The sequence below is a fragment of the Brassica napus genome, chromosome C4, assembly GCF_020379485.1.
Source record: "Brassica napus cultivar Da-Ae chromosome C4, Da-Ae, whole genome shotgun sequence".
Lineage (NCBI taxonomy): Eukaryota > Viridiplantae > Streptophyta > Magnoliopsida > Brassicales > Brassicaceae > Brassica > Brassica napus.
In genome coordinates, this window is record NC_063447.1 from 9,046,223 (window position 1) to 9,074,083 (window position 27,861).

The window sequence follows — 27,861 nt, forward strand, 5'->3', positions numbered from 1 at the left end:
TTCTTGGCCTTCCAAACCATCAACCTCATTGACCTTAGGAGGAACCTCTTGACTAGGACCAGCCACAAAGTTCATCTGCTCTTGTTTAGCTTGGTTGGAAAGAAGTAAATCCATCTTCTCTTACAAGGACTTGATATCTTTCGTGGTCTGCTGATCATCACTTCTGTTGATCCTATCATGCTCCTCATTGTAGACTGAGTCACTCTTGGCCATGTTCTCTACCAGTTCCTCTGCCTCTTCCTCAGTTTTTCCCAAGAAGAAACCATTGCTGGCAGTATCAAGCATGTTTCTGCACTATGGTAGAGCTCCTCTATAGAAGGTGCTAAGCAAACTCTCCTTGCTGAAACCATGATGAGGGCATTGAGAACAGTAGCCCTTGAACCTCTCCCATGCTTCATTGAAGCTCTTTAGACCTTTCTGTTGAAACCCAGAGATTTCATTCCTGATCTTAGTTGTTCTTGAAGTAGAGAAGAACTTGTCTATGAAAGCCCTCTTACACTCTTCCCAAGTAGTGAAAGTGTCACTTGGGAGAGTCTTCTCCCACTGGTGTGCCTTGTCTCTCAAAGAGAAAGGGAACAGCTTCAACTTGAAAGCATCTTCAGAAACACCATTTGTCTTGGACAAGCCACAATATTTATCAAACTTGTACAAGTGATCAAAAAGGTCTTCAGCAGCAAGGCCATGATACTTGTTGTTCTCTATGGTGTTGAGAAGTCCTGACTTGATCTCAAAGTTATTGTTTTCTACTGGTGGTGCTCTGATTCCCAACCTATGACCATTAATGTGAGGTTGATCATAGCCTCCAATGGCACGAGCTTGGCGCGGTGTATGTTGTGGCTGGCGCTGTGGTCTAAGGTGATCAGCTCTTGGATCAATGCCCCCTAGGGCATCACCATCTTTAGGCAGATTCTCCATATCAAACTCCAACTTTTGCAAGTGAGCATGTTGCTCTACTTCTCTTCTCTGTCTTGCAATCTCCCTCTCAAGTGCTCTAATGTCTTCCACTCTTGGAACTAGGTTTGTTGTACCTCTGCTTCTTGTGATCATATACCTGAAATGCAAAGGGAGAAGAAGAAGGAGAAGCAATAACACAATTAAACAAAAATTGATTTAGTCTCAAGCAAGTGACAAAATCCCAATGTCACAATCAACTTAGAATTTGGCAACGGCGCCAATTTGATGTTAAGAGTTTTCAAGGCTCTTAATCAAATGTTATAGTATAAAGGATGTCAAACCAGTTCTAAGTGGTTCTAAAGCAAAGGGAATGCAAGACCATGCTTAATCTAAATTCTATCAATTGGTAAGATGATTTTTGAGCTAGAATACTACTAAAATGCAATAAAGAACAAAGCTTTCCTTTCTTATGAAATGGAAGAACTCATGGGATAAGGGAATTAACCTTGGGTGATCAAGTTTCAATCTAAAGGTGGTACCTTTCAATCAATCTATCAACCTTAGACCTAGACACAATCCTAAACAAACTCTATCTCTAGATGAATGCTCATTGACTAAGATAACTCAAGCATCAAATTTCTTTGGTTGAATATTATCTAAGCAATCATTAATTTCAAGTCCATTACCCATCTTAACACCTTTAACATCAAATCTCTTTGGTAAAAAATGTTAAAAGCTTAGGAGAGTTGGTTCAGGCATTTCATCAAACACCTTTCGGGTATGAAATGCCTAGAGCTCAACTTTGGAGAGGTCAACTCTAAAATTGTAATAAAGCACTCTACTAGCAAGGAACACGATGGATCTATACTAAAACACCTTAGATCTAGCTTAATCACCCTGAGTCTCTCTAACCCATGAATCCAAAGATGACTACTCACTAATCTTCATGATAAACCCAAGAATCAATGATTTTTTGGTGTTAATCATGATTGATGATCAATATAACTAAGCAATGATAATGATCAAGATTAGATCTTTTACCTAAAGGTTCTTTGTGATTAGATAGAAAAACAAGATTAGATCCTCATATTAGGTTTAGAGAGTATTTATATGACTTCTAAAACCTAATGGGCTCAGTCAACAACCGGAAAGGCCCAAATAAAACATAAATTTTCGATCAGAAGAAGAGGAACACGCGCGGGTAGGTCAGGTTGCTCCGCCAGGTCGCTCTGCTTCCAGAGCGGGTGCTTCACCCCGCTGCGGGACGTCGCTCCAGATGTCAGCTTCGTTCCTTTGGTTTGCGCGCGGGTTGCGGACCTCGCTCCCTATGGTCGCTTTAACATCAAATCTCTTTGGTAAAGAATGTTAAAAGCTTAGGAGAGTTGGTTCAGACATTTCATCAAACACCTTTTGGGTATGAAATGCCTAGAGCTCAACTTTAGCGAGGCCAACTCTAAAATTGCAATAAAGCACTCTACTAGCAAGGAACAAGATGGATCTATACTAATCACCCTTAGTCTCCCTAACCCATAAATTCAAAGATGACTACTCACTAATCTTCATGAGAAACCCAAGAATCAATGATGATTTGGTGTTAATCATGATTGGTGATCAATATAACTAAGAAATCACACAAGATAATGATCAAGATTAGATCTTTTACCTAAAGGTTCGTTGTGATTAGATAGAAAAACAACATTAGATCCTCATATTAGGTTTAGAGAGTATTTATATGACTTCTAAAACCTAATGGGCTCAGTCAACAACCTGAAATGCCCAAATAAAACATAAATTTTCAATCAAAAGAAGAGAAACGCGCGCGGGTAGGTCAGGTCGCTCTGCTTCCAGAGCGGGTGCTTCACCCCGCTGCAGGACGTCACTCCAGATGTCAGCTTCGTTCCTTCGTTTTGCGCGTGGGTTGCGGACCTCGCTCCCTATGGTTGCTCCACTTCTCGAAAGTTGTCGACGAGAGGTTGATCTCGGAGCGGGTGCCTCACCCCGCTGCGGGACGTCGCTCCAGATGCCGACTTCACTTCTTCTTTTTTTGCGTGCGGGCTGCAGACCTCGCTCTGTCTTGGTCGCTCCGACTCTCAAGAGTTGTCGACGGGGTGTTGGTTCGGAGCGGGTACCGAACCCCGGTGCAAGAGGTCGCGCTGGCTTCGTTTCGTCTGGAACGGGTGTCGTAGGTCGCTCCCATTGCCCGCTCCGGTGCTCTACTCGCTTAAACAACACTTCCCACTCCCTTTTTGATCCCAAATGCTTACAAGTAACTCCAAGAACTCCAATGGACACTCCAACACCTGATAAAGACTTATGCAATGCAAAAAGAAAAATAAAATGCATAATCCCTAATCTAAATGATCAAAACATACAAGAATGAAGAGTTAAAACAATGCAAATGTGCAAGATATCACTTCGTCACATGGCTGGATAGGAATCATGGCAGGGAAGGCAATTCTAGAAAAAGGTCTTGGGTTTTTGGTGGGTAACGGGGCTAGTATCAATGTCTGGTCTGACGCTTGGCTCTCCACTTCTCAACCCCTGACACCTATAGGACCACCAACGCTCGCGAACCAAGATCTTAAAGTGAAAGACCTGCTACTACCTGACTCAAATGACTGGAACTTACCTCTTATAAGGCTCCACTTACCTCATTATGAGGAGATTATTAGACAGTTCATCCCTAGTGCCTTAAAACCACCTGATAGGCAAGTCTGGCTGGGAGAAACCAACGGTTGCTACTCAACCAAGACAGGCTATAAAATGGCCCCCATGTTCAAATACCTAACCCGTATGGGTTTGACTGGATGAAGCATGTATGGAAGCTGGACACAGAGAGCAAAATCAAACACTTCCTCTGGCGGGTGCTTAACAACGCACTCCCGGTGGCAGACCTTCTGATTCGTAGATGTATGGAAGTGGAGCCTTCATGTAAGGTTTGTGGAGGCTTGGAAACTATCGAGCATGTGTTCTTACACTGCCCATTTGCCCAAAGAGTTTGGGATTTAGCTCCTATTTATCTTGAGTCTCCTCAAGTGATGCCACTGAACCCACTGCAACACCTCCTAGCACAAACACATAAAATCCTCAATCTTTCCCCGTCGGGTTTAACTTGTTCTCCGCTGTCCCACTGGATCCCTTGGAACCTTTGGACAATAAGGAACAAACGAATTTTTGAGGATAAAATCTATACAGCGGAGGAAACGCTCTCTAAAACTGTTAGAGATGCAAAGGAGTGGGAAGGTGCAAAGAAGAAGCTTGTAGTTGTAGAAAAGCCTAGGCAGAGTCCATTGGGACAATCTGATTCGATGCTCCCGACGTGCTCGGTTGATGGAGCATGGAATGCGCTCTCTAAATGTGCTGGTTTTGGTTGGTGTATACAGGATAAGAAAGCCAAGTTGGAAATCAAAGGAGCTGCAGCTCGCCGGTATGTTGGGTCTGCATTAACTGCGGAAGCTCTGGCCATTCGTGAAGCACTAAAGGTAGCCAACAGCTCGACACTCTCAAGCACCAAGATCATGTCGGACTCATGTGTCCTCATTTCTGCCCTGCGATCAGGGACGGTTCTGAATGAGATAGCGAGACTTCTCCAAGAAATTAGTCATCTTATTTCTCTCTTCTCAACCATATCTTTTGTTGTAATTCCACGTTCAGTAAACTCTGTGGTTGATAGTCTCGCTAAGAACGCTCTAGTAGGCCTTAGCATGCAAAACATTGTATAACCGTTTAATTAATCGTGAAGTAAACCTTTGACCCAAAAAAAAAAAAAAAGTTGGTCCTAGAAATATAGGAATAGCTCGATAATTTATAAACATTGGTTCAGTTTTTCTGGTTTGGTTCTGATTTAATTTTTGGTCCTCGGTCTATATGCACAAACCTACTTTTTTCTGTTACAAAGTCTTATTTTTCCTATTCGATCGGTTAGTCTTTCCATTAGATTTTGTAGTAACTATTCACATGTTGCCATTTTGAATTATATAAACTTTAATCGGGCTCCTACATATAAACTTTATTTTCTAGATGTTTTCATAAATTTGGAGACTATATTTAACAGGCCTAAGTTAGGGTCCATTTATTAATCGGACAAAAGGTTTGGTCTAAAAAATCTCATGCTGCTGTTTAAGTTGGGTACTTAATTCTTGTCCACAGCAACGCTAATATATTTGTCAAGATAATATATAATAACATTCGTATGTCCATATGGAGTGGAGTGTATTACTTATTAAGTTTATTGACTATCAAGTTAATTACACACTTAATCACAGCATTTGTTTAAGACATCTGATTTGTGTCAGTATAATTCGTCCATTATTCTTGCCATAATTCTCTGTATTTAAAAGCAATCTTGCATCTAAGTGCAATGAACTTGCATAGACATCTCATTCTTTTCTTACAAATATATTGTTACTATATTAAATCCAGGTGTGTCAGATACCTACCAAATCAAACTTGGATTCTTTGTCTAATTTTAATTATTACATAAGTTTCATAATCAAGTCTACAAATACCGTACGTGTATATGTACACAAATGTACATGAACACTGTACAAATACTTAGACGTAGGTGTACGTAGTGGCATGTGGCCATAGTCTAGCTACTTCTATCGCAAATCTTTTTGTCACTGCAGGTTTAAATTTTGATGCGTTATAGTATAATTTATTTTATCAGATATTATAATGATCAATGTAAATGTAACGTACTTTTAACCGAAATGCTTAATAAGTTCAATGTGAATTGCAGCAAAAGGCGTTGACCAAACAAAATAATAATAATTGAGTCGAAGGCGCTATTTTTTGGCTGGTTCCAAATATAAACGGCGTAACAAAGGCCATTTTAATGGTCAAACATACTAAAACATAAGAGCAACAGCATTAAAAAAACTCTCAAAATCAGTTTTTCTTAATAGAAATTGAACTAAATACAAGATGGTAAAGGAGAAAAAGCTGGACAAATAAAAACTGTTGACAAAAAAAAGGACCAATAAAAACTAGTCAACATTTAAGTGGCTGTGTGAAAGCTTGTATTTTCTCCTATTCTTGTTTTTGTTTTTTATATTTCGTTTTTTTGTTATAACAATGAAGTTGTTCAAAAAAATACTCAACAATAATGATGCTCTTTAAAAGTTCCGGGGAAACGACCTATTTCCCTACCAGAATTATCATATAATAACAAATATTCACTATCTTTCATGCTCGTCCTAATTGCACACATTTTAAGTATATAAACTTATTTACCTCCATTTTCAAAGATCGAAACCCGAATCCACGTAACCGTTGGTTTTCTTGGTTTACATCATAAACTGAATACCAAACTAAATTAATAGCCCAAATCCAAAGAGAACCATCAGAATAAAACCAAACCAAACCAAACCAAAATTCAATTCATAAATCACCCAATTTCATTTTCTTCTTCCTCTCATCGTCGCCATTTTTTAACAACAAGCTTTATTAAATGAAATTGTATACATGAAATGAATTAACCAAACAGGAGGAAAATTAAAAAAAAAATCAGAAATTTGAATGTTGCAGAGCCTTTTTCACAAGCGTACGACTATACCTCTGCTGCGAGGAGGTGGGGATGCTATGTATCTGCGGCGGCACTAATCCTGAGTTCTCTTAGAGGTTGAATGATGTTGGTAGAGTAGATATGTTGTTTCTTCTCTGATCTTCGTAACTGAACTGACGATTGAGACGGTGGTGGTGACGGCTGTTTCTTCTTCCGTTTATGTCGCGATTGATCATAACCAGTGCTCGTCGGAAAAATAGACTCCATGTCAAATCCTCTGTTTCACTCAACCAAGACGTTTCTGAAGACAGATTTAATTAAGGACTGGAGTTGACATATTAGTTTTTTATTTTTATATTGATATGGTCGGTGAAGAAGATGGAGATCGGGTCGGGTTACGGAAGACATGGTTAATTATGGTTTGGTATTTTTGAAATTTAATCTGATTAAATTGAGTTAATTTAATTTAAAACTAGGTTTAAAAGTGTATTAACTGGTCTAATACTAATTGGTTAAAAAAACAGGTTAAAACTAAAATTGAGAAATAGTAAACCAATCTAAACCAACTCAGTGTCGGTTTTAGTTCTCATCTATTACAATATGTGGATTTGGGATTCGATCATTGAAAATAGGAGTAAATAAGTTTATATACTTAAAATGTGTGTAATTAAGACGAGCATGAAAGATTGTGTGGATTTCTTAATATATGATATTTCTGGTGGGTAAATAGGTCGTTTACCCAAAAGTTTTTATCTATAGTATCTAAGCTTATCCACAACGATACTCTCTTAAGCAGTCTGTGATCATTAAGAAAATAGAAAGAAAAAAAAAGAACGTGACCGGGTGAGAAACAATTCTTTGTTAGGACTAAACAAATTAGTGGAGAGACTGCATTTCCAACTGTCGCTCTATCATTGATTCATCTGTGAGAACCGAAATTCACATTGTCGATTTCCGTTTAAATAAAGAAAGTAGAAGAACCTTAGTTTCCCAGAGGTCCCGGATATCTGCTAAAACCACACGCAATCAATCAGAACATGAAATAAAAACGATAAAATATAAGAAATCGAAAAGAAAGCAAAGTAGATCTTATTCCGAATTTGCGTTTGAACGTTACAACAAGGTAAGAGTCTGCGCTACGAGAGCTGTCGGCAAGATTCTTAGTTCTAAAACCCTAGAGCTACTAAACCTGATTGAATCGCAGCTCGAATAACAAAAACAGAAAATTGTCTAAATTGCTTTAAGTGCTAAGTTTTGCTGTGTGTTGAATCCCTCTTTGCCTCTCGCCTAGGACTCCTTATATACTTGCTCCTAGATCGGTTTACGCTTTCCCCATTCTGCCCTTAAGCCGTCATAGATCAAAAATGGATATATTCCGTTTTCCCGATCTTCGTGATTATCTTCGGAAACTTCACATTTATCCGCGGAAACTTGACAATTCACTTGCCTTACGAACCAAGCATAAACCGTCATACGGCTTATGGGTTTTTGGTTAAGAAATCGTAAGTGGGCTTCGAGTTGTGTTTTAGGTCTCTTTGGGCCGTCTTCGACTCGAAACGTTTATTACAGTTTCTTCGATAAAAACAAACTTTCCGCGGTTTTTATCGTAAAGTTTGACTGATGACTTCGAGTGATGAGAAACAAAGAATGATTTAGCCATGGCCTTCGGGAGATAGCATTAAAGAGTAGACAAGAATGCATAGATTCGTGTCGTATTGACATTTTGGGAGAGTTCGTTCGCTACGTAAAGACCGAGTCGCGTACGTGCTCGGTCGCTACGTAGCGACCGAGCTTTGGCTCGAGCTTGGCTGCTACGTAGCGACCGAGCTTGGCTTGTGCGTGGTCCGATTGCCATACTCGAGCTTGCCCGTGGCCGGTTTTGATACGTGTCTGTTGCCTTGGGACAATCGGTATTTGGTTCGATCGAGATTAGAACAAGATTTTACCGCAAGGCTCTTTGTAAAGATTTTTTACGAAGAATAAATTTCGTAAAAAATGCTCACGCTGATATTTACGGAGATTTGGACATTAACTTCGTCGTAACCGTTTCCGACCCCAATAGTTAGCCCCCCCCATCCCGCTATAATCGTGGATTTCCGACGAGATTCTAGCGTGCGGTATGGTGAGTTAGACAAGATTGGCGTATTTGGGCGAAGTTTATATCCAAAAGTCCGCAGGAAAATAATAATTTCTTATGCCTATAAGAAGGAAGGTAATTTTCCTCATCATTTTCACTTGCTCATTCTCATAAGAAGTTGTTTGAAAAGAAAAATATTTCCCTCTTCCTCTTTCTCTCTTTCTTCTTGTTTTTATGAATTTTACAAGATGTCTAGCAAAAAGAAGACGTCGAAAAGAGGTACCTCTCGCGGTTTCTCGTCTGAAGGTGTTCATGACGAGATTCTTGTACCGAAGGTCGAGTTCGTTCCTCACTAGATAGATCCAGCCAAAAATGTGGCGTGGTGGACAGAAGCACTAGTGACTTTCTATCGAGAAGTCATTCCCTGTCATGAGCCATCGTTCGGTCGAAAGGGGTGCACCGAGCAGAAGCACTAGTGACTTTCTTCAGACCGTCCGGTCGTTCTACCGAATTCTAGAGACGGTGGAATTTCGAATTCCTCGTCGTGGGGAAAGCGCCGATAGTCCTCTGGACGGTTATTTCACTTGTTACGAGTCATTCGGGTGCGCTGCCGTTTGTGGTTCCCGATTCCTGAAGTCATCGTTCGTGTTCTTGATCGTTTTGAGGTATCGATAAGCTAGTTGAATCCTACCAGCCTCCAGCATCTCATTGGCGTCGTGATCCTGAGTTATGAGCATGGTCTCTCCCTTACCACCGACCACTTCGAAGCGCTCTTTAGGCTGTAGCTCGTCTCAAAGCCGGACAATTACCGATTGGTCCCTTGGAACCATATGTCGGTGATCAAGGGGTTTACCTCCAACTTTAACTTGTGGAAGAAGTTCTTCTTCTTCGTCCGTATAAGTGATGCATCCGTCGAGGAGAGTTGCATTCCGTTGTTCCGGAGTAAACCGAATGACGGTCCCTTCATCAACCCGCTCCCTCCATTCCCTGAGGACACGGTCGAAATGAGGGATCTCCTCAGGAACGGACCGTTTTTCTAGACGTCCTTTACGCCGAAGAGAGTTCGCAAGGCGTTGAGGCTCGTTTGTTCCGATTTCGAAGGGGGCGTGGAAACGGACAGTGATTCTGGGTCTGATGGTCCTGCTCCTTGCGACGATCCCGAGGAGGAGACAAACATAAGGTCTTGGAAGGGCAAAGGCATTGACCTCGGCGATATAAACTTTTCCGTAGATGATTATATTCTTCCAGGATGGGATCTGGACCTTGATTATGGTGACAGTAGCGGTACGAGCGAGGCGCCTATCCCAGATTTTGATGATTTCTTTGCCGGTCTACCCTCGAGTTTCGATCCTCCCTCATCAGTGGATGAATTGGGAAGGTCTAAGATAGTCGCGGAAGGATCTCGTATAATCAATGGGGTTAGTTGCTCTCTTTTTTTTAGAAATTTTGCGGATAGGATCATGCGCCATTTCATTTTTTTTAACGCGTTGGTCATTTTTGCAGGGTCTGAACATGCTCGGCTCAGCTCTTGAGGCGAGCCATAGGGAGGCCATGGTTTATCGCTTCAAGGCGGAGAAAGCGGAAATGGGCATTTGTTGTATGCAAAACGAGATTTTGGAGCGAGATTCGAAACTCGCTAGGGACCACAAGAAGGATGTCCGTCGAGCGGAAAGGAGGGTAGGAGAGAGATCGTTGAAGTGATGAGAAACAGTGCCTCTCAGTTCAAGACTGAGTATGGAAACCTCAAGGATGCTTATTCCTTGATGGGCGATTTTCGCGAGTGCCGCGGCTCAGTTGGTACCCTTTGGAAGACGTAGGCGGACGACTTCATTTTTGAGGAGGAGATGAGGGACATGAAAGATGGCATGAAGGACCATGCCCACGCTGAGGCGCTTATTCCCCCGAACGATGGGAGGATCCAGGGATTCTGGGATCCCATCCCGGTTTCTCCAGATACGGAGGAGGTCGCGGCTGAGGTTTCTGGTGACGATGAGGAAGTGAACTATCCCGCGGATGCATTCGGAGCTTCCTTGTCCGCGAATTTTAACTTTGATTTGTGAGTATCGAAGTTGGTATTTGTCGGGGAGCGACTTCCCCTTATCTTGTGTTTATGGCCATGTGGCCTTTATTATCTGTTTCTGGCCGAGTGTGGCCTCTATGCTGAGATTTTGTGTGGCCCTTTTTGGCCGCTTTGTTTTTATCAGGACTGGTCGTTGGTGGCTTTGAATCCCTACCGCTCTGCGGTTTTATATATATGATGAATATTTATCGAAGTACCTTGTTCTGAGTATGTGAAATAAATATGAGTTGTCGTCTCATATTTACTTCTAACGAAATGTTGAATCTGATGGTTCGCTTGAGATGTGAATTTTTGTAAAAGTCGCTTGTTTACTTTTACGAAATTTTCGTGAACGTAAAGATATGGACGGAGAGACATGGTTTAGGATCTCGTATCATTTTTAGATATCATGTCTTGAGATGTTAGAGACCAGTGTGCTGGGTTTAGGGCAAGACCTAGGTTTACTTTCGGTTTTAAGGTTTTATGCGGTGACTAGCCGGCTGTCGATTTTCCTGTTGCGATTTTAACCTGATTCATACCGATTTAAAGTCTGCGATAGGTCATCGGCTTATACGACTTGTATGGCATGAGTCGAGCATCTATCGAGAGACAATTTTTAAGCCAACTGGAAGTGCTAGACCAAAATTTTGGAATTTTTTTGTAGCGCGCTATTATCCTTGTGTTGGATGTTCGAGGATCAGAAGAATGATCAGGTTGCGTTTGTTTAAGACGGCTGGTGTGTTCGTCGGGGCCAATCGACGAGCGGAGTATAAATATTCGTTGAAATTTCATGGTCGCGTTCGAACAGTTGTTTGCAGAGTTTCGAATTTAACTTGGCGGCGTCTCGCTGTAGTTCTGAAGACTATACATATGTTTTGGGTGTTGAAGGATGAAGGCTTTGTGATTTGGGCCAGATAAGGCCGCTGACAAGAGTCAAATGTTTGTAGAATTTTATTTTTAAGCGTGTCCTTAGACTTTTTACGTAGCTGAAGCGTAAGAATTCAAAAAAATGCGTATTGTAGTAAACGTTTTAAGAAGCTCGATTACAATGATGCATCTTTTAAAACGTGGGAGTATACGAGTATACGTACCCACTCCCCCCCCCCCCATTTTAGAGAGGGGGATAGCTGAACTCGTCTTTCGACGAGCTGCTTACGTACCTCTTTCAAGGATCAAGCCATCTCGTAGTTCTGTTTTATGCCGCGAGTGTTCTTACTAGGCGGTTGTTGTCGTGCTGACCGCCTTAATCGTGGATAACTGTGGCAGGGTCGACGTTTTTGTCTGGGTTTTCTGGTTGAGTCATACCGTTGACTTCGGAATCGTGCTGAGTTTCGATGTCCGAAGCGTTCACTTCAGCAGATGATGTCGAATCGTCTTTCTTTGAAGTGTTTTCGGCCGAAGGCTGAGCTAACTTTGTGCGTTTGCGAGTTGCCATCGCGGTAGTCGTGATTTGTCTTAACTTATGCTCTGCGAGAAAGCAAAGCCGCGACTGTTTCTGACAACCCCAGATGGCTGCGATCCCCCTCTGGGTCGGGAATTTGACGCCGAGGTGATATGTAGACTGAACGGCTTTCATGGCGTTAAGCCATGGGGTTTCCATGATCACGTTGTAGATGGCAGGATGATCGACCACCACAAAATCGATGATCTTTATGATTTCCTTGGCCATGACTGGTAGCTGGATCGATCCGAGAGTCATCGATACTTCGCCTGAAAAACCCGTCAGTGGTTTTGGCGTTGGGGTAACTTCTCCGAGTTCGATGTTCATCCGTTTGAGAGTGTCACGGAAGATAACATTAACCGTACTTCCCGTGTCGATGAGGACTCTCGCGACTTTAAGATCTCGTATGACAAGATCTATGACGAGTGGATCACAGTGAGGTTGATCGATTCCGCCGGCTTTGTCTCTCGTGAAAGTTATCGAGTTGCTTTGAGCATCTCGGGGAGGAGACCTTGTAGGCCAGTTTGCACTTCATTCGGCCTTTCGCTGGTAAGCCTTGATGGCGGAGACCGTGTCGTTGCAATATTGCGATCCTCCGATGATCATGTTGACTCTGCGATGATTGTTATCGTTTCCTTTGTCGTCCGGTCTTCTTCCGCGTTTATCCTCTGATTGGTTTCTTTGAGGGGAAATTCTCCGCGGGCGGATTCATGTCCGTGTTTGGAGGGTGATTGGTCTCGAAGATGAGATCTTTTACGCTGGTTACTTCGGAGAGCTCTCCAGCTAGTAGCTTTGCGGCCAACCACGCTCCCATGACTTTGCAGTTAGTCGTGGAGTGTCCTCGGGTCAGTGGAACTCGCAGAAGGTGTTTTCGTCATATCCTTGATTGCGAGTCCATGTATTACATGTGGTTAGCCCTTGATCTGAATTGATCGCGTAGTTATGCGCCCCTTGGAGTTATTCCCCTCGTGATGGACGTACTTATCGTTACGAGAGCTTTTCTTTTTCGTCCTTTGGTCTACATCTTTCGAGGATGGCTTTGTCGGTTTATGCTTTTGCGACAAAATTTTCGTTTCCTCCTCGATTACGATGTAGTCTGTTGCCTTGTGGAGGGCGTCTTTGATCATCCGTGGTTTGTCGAGGGTTATCCATTTTCTGAATTTTGACTTGTACCAGACCGTTTTCTGAGCGCGTCTATGGCCACCTTGTCGCTTATCCCGCTAACCCTTGACATAACCAGCTTGAACCGACTCATGAGCTCGCAGAGGGATTCGTTTTCCCTCTGGGACAGACTCCAGAGGTCGACATCGGATGTTTTCCTATCTATGAACATAGAGTATTGTTTGAGAAATTCCGACGTGAGCTGTCGGAAACTTCCGATGGAGTTTGCCTTAAGGCGTGCAAACCATTCGAGTGCCGCTCCTTCCAGATTTTGTACGAACAGACAGCAGTAGCCGGCATCCGTTTCGCTATCCTTCAGTCTGGCCCTTCCCATCGTGATGTGGAAAGACTGAAGGGACGCTTTAGAATCAGTCGTACTTTGGTACTTTGATTTTTCCTGGGTCAGATACCCTCGTATCAAAGATGCGAGCGGTGAAGGGTGTCTTCCGAGCCCCCTCGAGCAGTCTTTCGATATATGGGCCAGTGCTGGTAGCGTGATGGATCTGGGATTTTACGGCCCTTACTTCCGCTGCAGTTTTGGTTATGTAGTCGCGAAGGTCGCGTATGTCCGATTTCTCGCCAGCAGATTTCCGAGCTTGTCGGCGTTTGATGCGAGTAATATCGGCCTGTTTCTCGGCCAGCTCCTCCTGCTCGACCCAGTAGAGGTTTTCCTCCTCTTCCGTCATTGGTTTATCGAACGGGGAGGCTTCCCAAGCCGATCGGCTTCTGGTTCTTCTTGGATGTCTGTCAGCGCCCCCCTCGGTATCGTTGGAGACGTTGCTAGGATCCAAGTCGACATGCTCGACTTCATCGACCTCTGTGTCTTTTGTAGGAGGTAGAGGATTTTAAGAGTTCTGTTTCTCGGCAGGGGATGTTTCGCTGGGGTTCTGTCCCGAAGAACGTTCTCGCGATGTTCCAGGCCTGTCGAGTGGGGATGCGAAGTCGAGTTTTCTTCAGCGGATTTTCGTCGATCCGCGGGGGAGGACTGCACGGGTCCTTGCCGTTAAGGTTTCGACCATTTTCGTCAAGGTATCCATGAGTTTGTCATGTTCTCCCGACCTCTTTTCGTAGGCAGAGAACATCTTTTTGAACTTCTCGAGCGTCGCGGCGTTGGCAGTTACGTTGGCCGCGGAGACGGCTGCTATTGGAGTGTTTTGATCGTCGTTGCTTTCTCCGTTGAGAGGAGTTTGCATGTTATTCGTGTTGTCAGTTGACATGTCTGGTTCAGCGTCTTGTGGCTGAGAGTTAGATTGATTTGTGCCCCCCTCCTTCTAGCGCCAAACTGTGGGAACCGAAATTCGCACTGTCGATTTCCGTTTAAATAAGGAAAGTAGGAGAACCCTAGTTTCCCAGAGCTACTTTCCCAGAGGTCCCGGATATCTGCTAATACCACGCGCCAACCAATCAGAACACGAAATAAAGACGATAAAAGATAAGAAATCGAAAAGAGAGCAAAGACATATCTTATTCCGAATTCGCGTTTGAGCGTTACAACAAGGTAAGAGCCTGGGCTACGAGAGCTGTCGGCGAAATTTCTAGTTCTAAAACCCTAAAGCTGCTAAACATGATTGAGTCGCAGCTCGGATAACAAAAACGGAAAATTGCCTAAATTGCTCTAAGTGCTAAGTTTTGTTGTGTGTCGAATCCCCTTTTGCCTCTCGCCTAGGACTCCTTATATACTTGCTCATAGGTCAGTTTGCGCTTTCTCCTTTCTGCCCTTAAGCCGTCATAACTCAAAAATGGAGATATTCCGATTTTCCCGATCTTCGTGATTATCTTTGGAAACTTCACATTTATCCGCGGAAACTTGACATTTCTCTTGTCTTACGAACCAAGCATAAACCGTCATACGGCTTATGAATTTTTGGTTAAGAAATCGTAAGTGGGCTTCGAATTGTGTTTTAGGTCTCTTTGGGCCGTCTTCGACTCGAAACGTTTATTACGGTTTCTTCGATAAAAACAAACTTCCCACGGTTTTTATCGTAAAGTTTGACTGATGACTTCGAGTGATGAGAAACAAAGAATGATTTAGCCATGGCCTTTAGGAGATAGCATTAAAGAGTAGACGAGAATGCATGGATTCATGTCGTATCGACGTTTTGGGAGAGTTCGGTCGCTACGTAACATACGCGGCTCGGTCGCTACGTAGCGACCGATCCATGTGTGTGCTCGGTCGCTACGTAGCGACCGAGCTTTGTGTGCGTGCTCGGTCGCTACGTAATGACAGAGCTTTGGCTCGAGCTCGGTCGCTATGTAGCGACCAAGCTTGTCTTGTGCGTGATCCGATTGTCATACTCGAGCTTGTCTGTGGCCGGTTTGAATTCGTGTCTGTTGCCTTGGGACAATCGGTATTTGGTTCGATCGAGATTAGAACAAGATATTACCGCAAGGCTCTTTGTAAAGATTTTTTACGAAGAATAACTTTCGTAAAAAATGTTCACGCTGATTTTTGCGGAGATTTGGACTTTAACTTCGTCGTAACCGTTTTCGATCCCAACATCGTCTTCTTCTTGTTTCTAAATTATAATTAAAAAGTTCAACTATTATACAGATATTAATATTAAATTATCTCAGATATTTTTTAGAGTACCTCAACGGTGCTCATGCTCTAGAAGAATTTTTCAAAACTAAAATTAATAATAAAATAAGAATAAAATATAAAAAAATGATGAAAAAAATTGGAGAAAATCTCTCATTTAACAAACTCGAAATTTTGAGAAACTCGTGTAAGCTTTGTTTGCTTGTCATTGGTCCATATTTATTTAAATTAGTATTATATTATATAATATTTTATCATGAGATATTTTGGTTAATGACTATATGAATACTGAGGCTCTAAGAATTACTTATTAGCTAACGCTAGGAAATTCTAAGGATGTAACGTATACTGAAAATGTTATTCTCAATATTATGAGTTGTTTTCGATAGTTACAATATAAAACAGTACTTATGCATAAAATTTTGAACTTCTTACTTACAAATTCGAAAACAAAACAAATGTTTTTGCTTTCATTTAGAAAATTGGTTTTGCTTTCATTTAGAAAATTGGTTGATTGGTTGTAAAATCAAACAAAAGTTAAGAACTAACTGAAATTATTGGAGGATTGTCTAAAATGCTTTATTAACTAGTCACATAATGTAGTTGATCTATTCTAGTGAAGCTTATGGGGGACTACATACATAACAATTATTTCCGATACTGGATCTTCGGAACTCTGTTAGAAGACGTTTTTGTTTAGATACAAAAACTGCAGAACACACACCATATAGTTTTTTTTTTGAACATTAACACACCATATTGTTGATTAGTAGAAAATGATATTTTCGTCTATAAATTTTAAACTTTTTATGAGAATTAGATATGGATTTTCGTAGTTGTTTTGGTCAATCTTTGAATCAAAATTGGAAATCGAATAGTTCAAAATAGCTACATTTACTAATACATGGAATCGGATCCAAGAGACGTCAGCTTTTAAACTGGCCCGGATCATTTCTGATTGATCATCACTATTCAATAATGGTTGCCTTATTCTAACGGAATTGCGATTCAAATTAATATTTTTATATGATACGGTATTATTTTAAAGTATATTACTTGAAAAGTAAAGCTTTAAGTCATAGCTTAAAATGAAGATTTTAGTCGTATACGTCGTATATATGCATCATATATATAACCTTTGTATATTAGAAGATAGATATTTAGTATTGTGATAAAATATGATATTGGGATCATAAACGGGAACACAATAACTGCGAAAAGGGAATCAAAATGAGTACAGCAAAGCAAAAATACACATAAAGATAGAGCGTATGAGATTCTACGCTCTACACGTCTATTAGGGTTCCAAATATACAAATAGATTTCTCTCCCATGCACATTTCTCGAGAACGTTCTTTACCCTCTAGACTAGAGACGTCATGTCTCTTTCTTCAGCGTTTGACTTTCTTCTTTTGACTTTTACCCACTGACGTTTACGAGCCTAGATTCAAATCTTTACCCTTTTTAGTATTACCCATCAGTTTCTTCGCGCCTTGAGACTGTCTACACCGGATTCCACCCCCGACTCCGTCGAAGGGTCCATTTTCCGCCGCCGCTTTCCCACCGGACTACCCCTCCAGATAATCGTCGCTGCCATGGAACCATCTCCAAGCACTGTGAAGACTACAACCTTATCAGACCAAGCTTGGCCTTCAAATAGAGTCGACATATTTACTTCTCTATTGCTAGGTTTTTTGGTCTGACCAACCTATCTTTCTCACAGACTAACACATTTCTCTCCACTCTCGACGCATTGCAACCGACGCAACACCCACACCTCCACCAACAACCCCCCTCCCCCTCCTTCCTCATTTTTCACCGATGTCTTCAAGAAGATTCACACCAGCTGAGAAAAGAAAGAAAGTAGGAACAGATCTACTTCCCCCCAAATCGAAAAAGAGTCAGAGCCCCGGAATTTGATAACTCCAAACTGATAAAAGAAAACACCCTCACTCTCATAGGGAGATTCACCTGCCCCAGAGAACAACCCATCACCCAGTTCATCAAGGAGCTCCTTCAACGCTGGACGCTCAAAGGAAAAGCCACAGGTGCAGATCTGGGCCTAGACTGCTTCCAGTTTAGACTAGAAAGAGATGACAACATCCAAAGCGTCCTTCACAACAGACCTTACCACTTCAACAATTGGATGGTCATCATTCAAAGATGGTAACCTGTTATCTCCTCAACCTTCCCGTCGCAAATCCTCTCTTGGATTCGCCTACAAGGACTCCCGCTACACTTCTGGCATGAGCATGTCATATACAATATAGGACAGGATCTTGGAACCCTTGACTCCTATGAAATCTCAAAGACTTTAGCTCGAATCAGAGTTTCTCTTAACGGGCTCGAACCCCTAGCATAAGATACTATTGTGGAGTTCGCATCTGGAGGAGAAGTCCTTGTCACGCTTGACTACGAAGGGTTTTTCTGCAAATCCCTTATACACCTAGCCACTAACTGCCCCTTGACTGCCCCCCGGCTCCCCCCCAACACCCCAGTAAGGAGCTCACCTACTAAAGTAGCTAGGGTATATGGAGAAAAACTGAATCAAACTCAGTCTTCAAACGCAGTGTCGCTGCACCAGTTTCACACAACAGACCACACTGCTGATCTTCGAACACAGAGCAAAACCCACAAAGAGAGCTCCTACAGAGACAGACTTGATCGCCACAGAAGGCCTTTTGGTGAAAGAATCTCGTCCTCACGCTATCAAGTAAAGCCCCTGCGGAACAAAATTACTTCTTCGTATACAAGGATTCCAGAGGAACCTCCAAGAAACTCCGCTCACGCTGACGCCCGGTCCACAGTAAATCTGGATAGAAATGCCTCACCTCACAGGACCCATGTGGACCTGCCCCCCCCCCCCCCCCCCCCCCCCCCCCACAGAGACCCTCTCAGTTGACCTGGAGAGAAAAATCCCAAACCTTTTGTTCCCCTATCAGGAACACACCACCATCCTCATGGGCAATGAGACAAGATCCCCTAACATCTCTTCAAGCGTCTCCCAGACCCTTAGAGCGCAACTTATTAGAATGTGATTTCCAACAGCTCCCCCTTATCCCAACTACTGAAGAGGCAATGAATGATCTTCATGAGGTCACTCTTCAATGCATGAACTGCGATGATCCTGTAGAAAGTGCTGCCAGACGCCAAAGAGTGTTACAAGGAGATGCGCTTGGATAAATGGAGGAGAGAACAACCAGAATTATTGCCTCGGCCACAACTGCTTGTGACTCACTTCAACTCCAACTCCTCAACACCACAGAGGAGGAACCCCTCCCTCCTACAACAGAAGAACCAACAGTCTCAATTCAAACGAGGAAAAGGGGCCGCACTACAAAAAGGGGTACTCCCTCACCTGCTCTCAGGAAGAATGTGGGTGCATCAGCTAGTAAACGCCTCCAGTCTTTGATAAGCCCCAGACCTGCAAGAGCCACTGGCTAATCCTCAAATGAAACTCCATCACGTAGAGCTGCGTCACGGGCCTCCGCCACTGCGGAGGCAGCGGAGAGACCAGATCTTCCCAGGGCACCCTAGGCGGTGAGATCCTCGTCGGATTTTCACACCCGAGACCTTCCTCTTCCTTAGCGATCCTGAGCTGGAATTGTAATGGTTTGGGGAATCCCATTACAACCCAGTAAATTAAGGAGCTGCAGAAATGCTACTCCCCTGATATTCTCTTCTTCCAGGAAACAAAGAATCTGGACGAGATGGTAACAAAGGAACTAAACGACTCAAACATTTACTCCCAGTTCTTAGTACCTCCACATAGCGCAAGCGGAGGAGGTCAGTGTTTGCTCTGGAACAAAGATATAAACATCCAAATACTGTCAGCAAACGACAACTTCATTCACTACTAGAAAAATTGTCTTTACTTACAAATTAGCTACAAAGGAACATTCGCGGCTGCTTTTTTACCACAAATTGCTACAAAATAGCCACATTTTTAAAAAAGGTATAGTTTGTAGCTACTTGGTGGATTTTTGTGGCTAAATAGCTACAAAATATAATTTGTGGATATTTGAAGAAATTGAATTACAATTAGCTACAAAATAAATCGTAGAAATCAAAACCAACTGTTAGCCACAAAGATTTTCGCAGAAATATATAACCACAACATGTTTTGTAGCTATTCGTAGAAAATTGTAATCCCTAACTATACCCTAAACCATAATTTTTAGTAAATTAAAATCTTAAATCCTAAACTTTTTAAAGTAAATTATAGTAATATGTCAAAAGAAAATTTAACACATATAATGAATTTTAAATAAAATAAATTTCTATCACACTTTGAACCCTAACTATATCTCAAACTATAACCATATATTATAACCCCAAACCTTTAATCTTTAATAATAAAATTTAAATCTTAAATCCCACATCCCTAAAAATAAACAAAAATACAATTGTTCTTGAATGAGCTATGAAAACATATATTGATCAATTCTATATGTTTGTATGAAATAAGATCAATGTTTCTTGGATAATACGTATTATATAACAAAGTAATATTTATAATATAGCTATATTTAAGATCTAACTCTTATTAAAAAGTTAATAAGTTTATAAAAAAGTTTAAATAATAACTTTAAATTTTAAGCTAAACGATCTAACTCTTTCGTAAGTCTCAAACTCTAAATTACACATGTTCATGGCTTAACTTTAGACTACTTTAAATAAAAACCTACAAATGTTATAACTTACCAGTCCTAAATTTTGAGACTTTAAACCTAAACCCTTTAGTCATATACCATTATACCTTAAACTCTAAACCCTAACTACACTATAAATCCAACCATTAAACTTTTAAATATTGAAATTAAATAATAAATCATAAAACTAAAATATATAGTGTTAATAGTAAAGTAAATAGTATTGTATGAAATATAATAAAATTTTAAGGTATTTTACTTATATATATATATATATATATATAAAAAAAAAATTAAATGTCCATAAAGCATAATAAAAATCTATTAGTTTTTTTTAATTTCTTAGTGGCTAATATAATATTGAAGGCTTGCTATCTCCACCATTGATTACATTAATCTAATGGTTCAATATTTCAAATCTCCACCCTTTTTCTTCATTGGCTAATCCAGGACTACCAAGATTGCCATCTCAGCCATTAATTTCATTTTAATCTAAGGGTCAAAAATTCTTTGGTTTTCTCTCCTCTCTCCTCCGACATATTCTTTCTTCTTTCTCCTCTTTCATTTCTTCTGCAAACAGAAGATATCTCTAATTCAATTGTTTCTTTCTCTTCCTCTCTCAAACACAAATGGACGAGTGGAGATTAATTAGAGAATGATTATTGTATACAAACAGTAGTATTTAACTCCAGCAATCCAACGTTTCAAGAACTGGATTAATTGGAGAATCCAGTCAAACATACGTCTCAAGAACTGGATTCCGGCGGAGAAGCGGTGCCATATGCGGCGGAGGAATTGAGATCCAGGCGAGTCATCCGATAGACTTCGCGCTGTTGCCTGTAGGTAAGACCAAGAGGCTTGCTTAACCCTCTTCTCTGTCTCTTGCCATGAACTGACTAAGCCAGTATCTCTAAGGTCTTTGTCTTTGTTTACTTTTTCTCAGGATGAAGAATTGAAGAAGGAGAAGCAGAAGGTGGAAGAGGAGGAACAAGAAGAAAAAGACTACGGCGTGACATAGTGTGAATGTGTGATGGTGTACGAGCGCGACGGCGCGCTTAGGGAAACCGAGCAACACGACGGCCCTTCAGCTCCAGCCATACTCGTGGTGGCGCTAGAGACTATCCAAGACATAGATTTAGGTTATCTTTAAAACAATTTGTAAACCAGATATCATTTGTAAACCATAAATACCATTGTTTATAAAATAAAACAATTTCTTTTGTCTAGATATTGCTGATATATATATATATATATATATTACAAAATTGTATAATGAAAAATTAGTTTAAAATGTATTATATCACAAATTAATATCCATATATTTGCTCAAAATAATATTACAAAAAATTGTATGGCTAGACTTAGTATGTTGTAAGCTGTGGTTAACATAGCCACAAATATATTTCTTACTATCTGTGGCAATTAGCCACAAAATAACGTTGCGGTTCTATCGTAGAAAAGTTGCCACGAATAGCCACACTTAATCGATAACCACAAGCCCGACGCTACAAATTTTCTTTCGTGGCTATTTGCGGCTATTAATGAAATAGCCACGAAAACTTAACATTAGCTACAAAAAAAAATTATAGCTAAAAAATAGATTTTCTTGTAGTGATTGATGCAAGTATAAGATTCAAAAACAACATTTTCTTTGGCAACTTTGTTTATGGAGCTCATGATGTTCCAAATAGACAAGGAGTATGGAACCAACTCTCAGACATTGCGCTAACCAGAGATTTCCCATGGTTCCTAACCGGAGATTTTAACGAGATAGTTAACAACTAAGAGAAGGAAGGTGGACAAACCAGAACTGAAAACTCGTTTGTACCCTTTTGAAGCTTCCTCTCATCCTCTGATCTGTTTGATCTACAACATACTGGGAACTTCTTCTCCTAGAGGGGAAAAAGACATGAACATGTGGTCCACTGTACGCTCGACCGCGCTATCTCCAACAGTCAATGGTCAGACCTCTTCCCCACTGCACGTTGCAATTACCTTGGTTTCGAAGGATCTTATCATAGACCTCTCCTCTCAATCCTGGATCCTACACATTGCAAACCAAAACGGATCTTTAGATACGACCGAAGGTTAAGATACAATCCAGAGATAACTCAGTTGATTGAAGTAGCCTGGAACAAAGGACACAACCTACCAGTGGCAACGCGCATAGCAAACTGCACAAAAGCAATCACCAAATAGAGTAGAGACCATTATGTCAACAGCCGGAAAGAGATTGAATCTCTCAAACTGTCCCTCGACGAAGAGATGATGCAAACCACAGCGAACGGCCTTCTTATCTCCTCCCTTAATAAGGAACTGTTACTAGCGTACAAAATGGAGGAGGAATTCTGGAAACAAACAAGCAGACAACTACGGTTAACACTAGGAGATAAAAATACTGGCTTCTTTCATGCATCTACAAGAGGGAGGAGATCTCGAAACCGACTTACAGTTTTAGGGAACCAGGAGGGAGACGCTGTCTATCAGAAAGAGCAAATCTTGGAACAAATATCAAGCTACTTCCAAGACATCTTCACCTCTTCTAACCTTGTTTGTGATAAAATTGTAAATCAAGCAATCCATCCTTGTGTCTCGGAGAATATGAATGAAAAACTCTTTACCATACCCTCAACCCTAGAGATAAAGGACGCCCTCTTTGTAATTCACTGAAAGGCTCCGGGTCTAGACGGCTTTTCAGCAAGTTTTTTCCAATCCAATTGGGAAACCGTCTCTCCTGTAATCATCAACGAAATTTAAAACTATTTTAGATCAGGCTCGCATCCTAGCTCCGTCAACGCCACACATATGAGGCTGATCCCCAAGATCTCGAGCCCTATGAAAGTAATGGACTACCGACCTATAGCTCTATGCAATGTCTATTACAAGGTGATCTCTAAGATCTTCTCCCTCAGACTCAAACAAGTCCTAGAAATGGTTGTTTCGGAGAACCAATCTGCTTTCATCACAGGGAGGGAAATCTCAGATAACGTACTTATCACACACGGAGTTCTACACTACCTAAAAACTTCTGGCGCAAAGAAGAACTGTTCTATGGCAGTTAAAACTGATATTAGCAAAGCTTATGACAGACTAGAATAGATTTTCTCCATAAGGTTCTTTCCAGAATGGGTTTCCATCAAGACTACATAACCTGGCTAATGCAATGCATCTCTACAGTCTCTTACTCTTTCTTAATAAATGAGGAAGTGTTGGGTTCAGTTATACCTTCTCGCGGGATACGCCAAGGTGATCCACTCTCTCCTTATTTGTTCATCCTCTGTGGAGAGGTTCTCTCCGAAATGTGTAGGAAAGCACAGCTGGATAGGGCTGGAATCAACCACCTCCTAGTTGCTGATGACACCATGTTTTTCGTCCGCTCGGACCCTAACAGCTGCTCAACACTCAAAACAATTTTAAATGATTATGAGAGAGCATCGGGCCACATGATTAATGCAAGTAAATCGTCTATCACCTTCTCAGAAAAAAACAACTCCTGAATAAAAACTGCGTATAAAGGAGGCCATGGGCATTGAGAAAGAGGGTAGAGTAGGCAAATACCTTGGGCTCTCGGAGCACTTTGGCAGGAACAAAAATGATCTCTTAGCCTCTATCGTAGACCGAATCAAACAAAAAGCAATCAGCTTAGCCTCTAGACAAATATCTCAAGCTGGCAAACTGACTATGCTAAAATCGATCCTCTCTTCAATGCCAACCTTTGCGATGACGTGCTTCGAACTACCCTGAAGCCTCTGCAAACGCATTAAATCAACGTTAACAAGGTTCTGGTGGGATCCAAGCGAAACAAAGAAAGGAATTTGCTGGGTATCTTGGGATAAATTGACAAAACCTAAAAACATGGGGGGTCTAGGCTTCAGAGATATCCAACAACTCAATAGAGCATTACTGGGGAAATTAGCGTGGCGTATACTTACCAAGCCTGATTGTCTCCTGGCTAGAACTCTCTTGGGAAAATATTGCCACAACAAAGCTTTCCTCAAAACCACATGTAGCGCTTCAGCTTCACATGGATGGCGTGGGGTTTTGGATGGTAGAGACGTCCTGATCCAGCACCTGGGGAAAGTCATCGGCAACGGAGACTCCACAAAGCTTTGGCATGACCCGTGGCTATCAACTTCATCTCCCAAAGAAGTAGAGGGGCCTCTGACTTTAGATGATAAAGATCTGGTTGTAGCGGATGTCCTAACCCGGGAAACATGCATCTGGAATAGAACCGCCCTCGAGAAGCAGTTCCCAACATTACTGGATGAAATACTCTTATTGCATCTAAGCACAACTGGAGCTGAAAACTCGTATGCATGGCTCCTACACTCCTCCTGCTCATACACAGCAAAATCAGGCTACATGTCTCTGCCAAGGGAGGGAGCTCTCCAAAACCTCAATGCTAGTTTACCTGCAGGTTTCAATTGGTATCGATCAGTTTGGAACACACAAGCGCTTCCAAAAATACAAGCCTTCTTATGGAAAATCATCCAGAACGCACTACCTACAGGGGAATGTCTACAAAAAAAAGGCCTACTCTCTAAAAGAAATTGTATTAGATGCGGAGAATAGGAGACTACCTTGCATCTCTTCTTCCATTGCGAGTTCGCACAACAAGTATGGAACCTGGTTCCATGGTCATCTCCCTTCCTACCCCTGCAGGCTTCAAACTTTGCGGAGGAACTCGACAGATCCCGCCACCGTTTAAACCTCCCCCCAATTGGAACCGAGGTCAACTTGTTTCCTTGGATTGTATGGTTTATCTGGACCGCAAGGAACTTTCTCATCTTTGAAACAAGACACACGGAGCCGACAGAGGTTCTTAGCAAGGCCATCGCCGCAGCGAAGGAATGGATCACTGCTCAGGCTTCAACAGATAAGCCCGCTGATATATTGCATATTTCCATTATCTTATCCATTCATCCATGTGCATTTTGATCATATAGACTAGGATTTAGTCATGTTTAGGTTACATTTTGCGTACATGAGTCTCTATCAGGTGTTGGAGTGCCACATGGAGTTCTTGGGGCTATTTGGATGCATTTGGAGCTCAAAGGAGGTGATATATGTGATCATTGGACGAGCAGAGCAGGGGAGCGAGGTTCCGCAGCGACGTCATGAGGTCACTCCAAAGCACCTCTCAGAGCGACCTAGCTGGAGCGACCCCGTGAAGTCGCTCGCCATACTCACCCCGTGAAGCGACTTGCCCGGAGCGACGCGCCGAGGTCGCTCGCATCTCACACACCTCTCGGAGCGACCTCCTAAAGCGACGCCATGAATTCGCTCGCGTTCTCGTCACTCCGAACAGTCTTAGATGACCCTGGAGCGACCTCTCAGAGCGACCTATCAAGGTCGCTCCCGATCCAGAGCGACCCGTTGGAGCGACACACCAAAGTCGCTCGGGACCTCTCGCCCGGAGACACCAAAAATCGGCCCTGGAGCGACCTTCCGGAGCGACACCTGCAAGTCGCTCCGCGTTATTTTGCTGCCGAAAATCATGACTTCTCAAGGACCTTTTTGCAATTTATTTTGGACGTTTTACATTTCTAAAACCTATGTTTTAAACATCTTTGGTAGCCACCAGAGAGATTATCTTTTGATCTATTGAGAAATACACAAAAACTCTCTTGAGAAGTTCATCTCTTGGATTTTGATTGTTATGTTCTTGTGTTCTTGTTGATTTCTTATATATTTCTCTACATGATTAATCTGAAATCCAATATGGGTTTAAGAGGAATCATGGAGATTAGTGAGTAATCACCTTTTGAATTCATGGGTTAGGGAGATTAAGGGTGATTAGGTTAGTTCTAGGATGTTTTAGTGTAGATCATTCTTGTTCCTTGCTAGTAGAGTACTCCTAATGCATCTTCTGAGTTGGCCACTCAAAAGTTGATCAATAGGCATTTCCCACCCGAAAGGTGTTTGATGAAATGCCTGAGACAACTCTCCTAGGCTTTTAGTATACTTTGCCAAAGACATTTGTTGTTAAAGGTGCTAAGATAGCTAATAGACTTGTTAGTAATGATTGCTTTCATATTATTCAACCAAAGACATTTGATGTTTGAGATATGTTAGCAAATGAGCATTTATCTAGACATAGAGCTTGCTTAGAATTGTGTCTAGGCTTAAGGTTGATAGTTTGATTGATCATTTGCCATCCTTAGTTCGATACTTGATCACCCAAGGTCTAATCCCTATGCCCATGAGTTCTCTTTTCCCTTAGTCAAGAAAGTATCATTTTGTTATTACTTTCTAGTATTAGTAGTAGTTTAAAACTCATCTAAATCATTGGTTGCACTTAGATTAAGTGAGTACTTGCATTCTCAGTGCTTTGATATCCCTCAGAACTGGTTCGACAATCACTATACTACAACATTTTTCTTAGGAGCCTTGAAAACTCCTAACATCAAATTAGCGCCGTTGCCGGGGATCGAACCCGGGTCACCCGCGTGACAGGCGGGAATACTTACCACTATACTACAACATTTGTCTTAGGAGCCTTGAAAACTCCTAACATCAAATTGACGTCGTTGCCAAATTCTGAGTAGATTTGAACATTGAGATTTAGTCACTTACTTGAGACTAAGTCATTTTTATTTTCTTTTGTTACTGATTCTTCTTCTTCACCTACCTTTAACTTTCAGGTGTATGAACTTGAGGAGCAGGGGTCCATCAAACCTAGTTCCAATAGTAGCAGACATCAGAGCTTTCGAGAGGGAGTGTGCTAGAGCTAGAAGAGAAGAAGAACAACAAGCCCACTTGCAGAGATTGGATATTGATATGGCAGATCCACCGCAAGGGGCAGAACACCAACCGCGGGCAGCTCGACCCATTGGTACTTATGACCGGCCCAACATTCTTGGTCATAGACTAGGAATCCGAGCACCGGCTGTGGCAGCCAACAACTTTGAGGTCAAGTCAGGACTCCTCAACGTGATCGAGAACAACAAATATCATGGCTTGGCTTTAGAGGACCCATTCGATCACTTGGACAGGTTCGACAGCTACTGTGGATTGTCAAAAACCAATGGTGTGTCCGAAGATGCCTTAAAGCTCAAGCTATTCCCTTTCTCTTTGGGGGATAAGGCACGTCAGTGGGAGAAGTCTCTACCCAGCCACTCTATCACCACTTGGGATGAGTGCAAGAGAGCATTCTTGGAGAAATTCTTCTCATCCTCAAGAACTGCTAAGCTGAGAAATGAGATCTCCAGTTTCCAACAGAAGAACTTGGAAGGATTCAGTGAAGCCTGGGAGAGATTCAAGGGCTACCAAGCTCAATGCCCACACCATGGTTTCTCTAAGGAGAGCTTGCTGAGCACATTCTACCGTGGTGCTCTTCCTAAGTACAGGGCCAGACTGGATACAGCTAGCAATGGGTTCTTCTTGGGGAGAACTGAGGAAGATGCAGAGGAGCTGGTTGACAACATGGTAAAGAGTGATGCAGTCTACAGTGGAGACCACGACAGAAGCAGTCGAACAGATGATAAGCAGACGAGGAAGGAGTTGAAAGCTCTACAGGATAAGATAGACAT

General features: G+C 41.9%; 1 long non-coding RNA gene and 2 other non-coding genes across 3 annotated transcripts; 2 read left to right on the top strand and 1 right to left on the bottom strand.

The window, feature by feature from the left end:
* Positions 1–343: 343 nt before the first annotated feature.
* On the top strand, positions 344–450 carry LOC125586519. The gene has a single exon (XR_007323051.1). It is a non-coding gene; the product is annotated as a small nucleolar RNA R71 (small nucleolar RNA).
* A 20,061-nt stretch (positions 451–20,511) lies between these two features.
* On the top strand, positions 20,512–21,557 carry LOC106396964. Its single transcript, XR_001279608.3, has 2 exons — positions 20,512–21,172; positions 21,273–21,557. It is a non-coding gene; the product is annotated as an uncharacterized LOC106396964 (long non-coding RNA).
* Positions 21,558–27,517: 5,960 nt separating this feature from the next.
* LOC125586582 lies at positions 27,518–27,624 on the bottom strand. Its single transcript, XR_007323119.1, has one exon. It is a non-coding gene; the product is annotated as a small nucleolar RNA R71 (small nucleolar RNA).
* Positions 27,625–27,861: the final 237 nt, after the last annotated feature.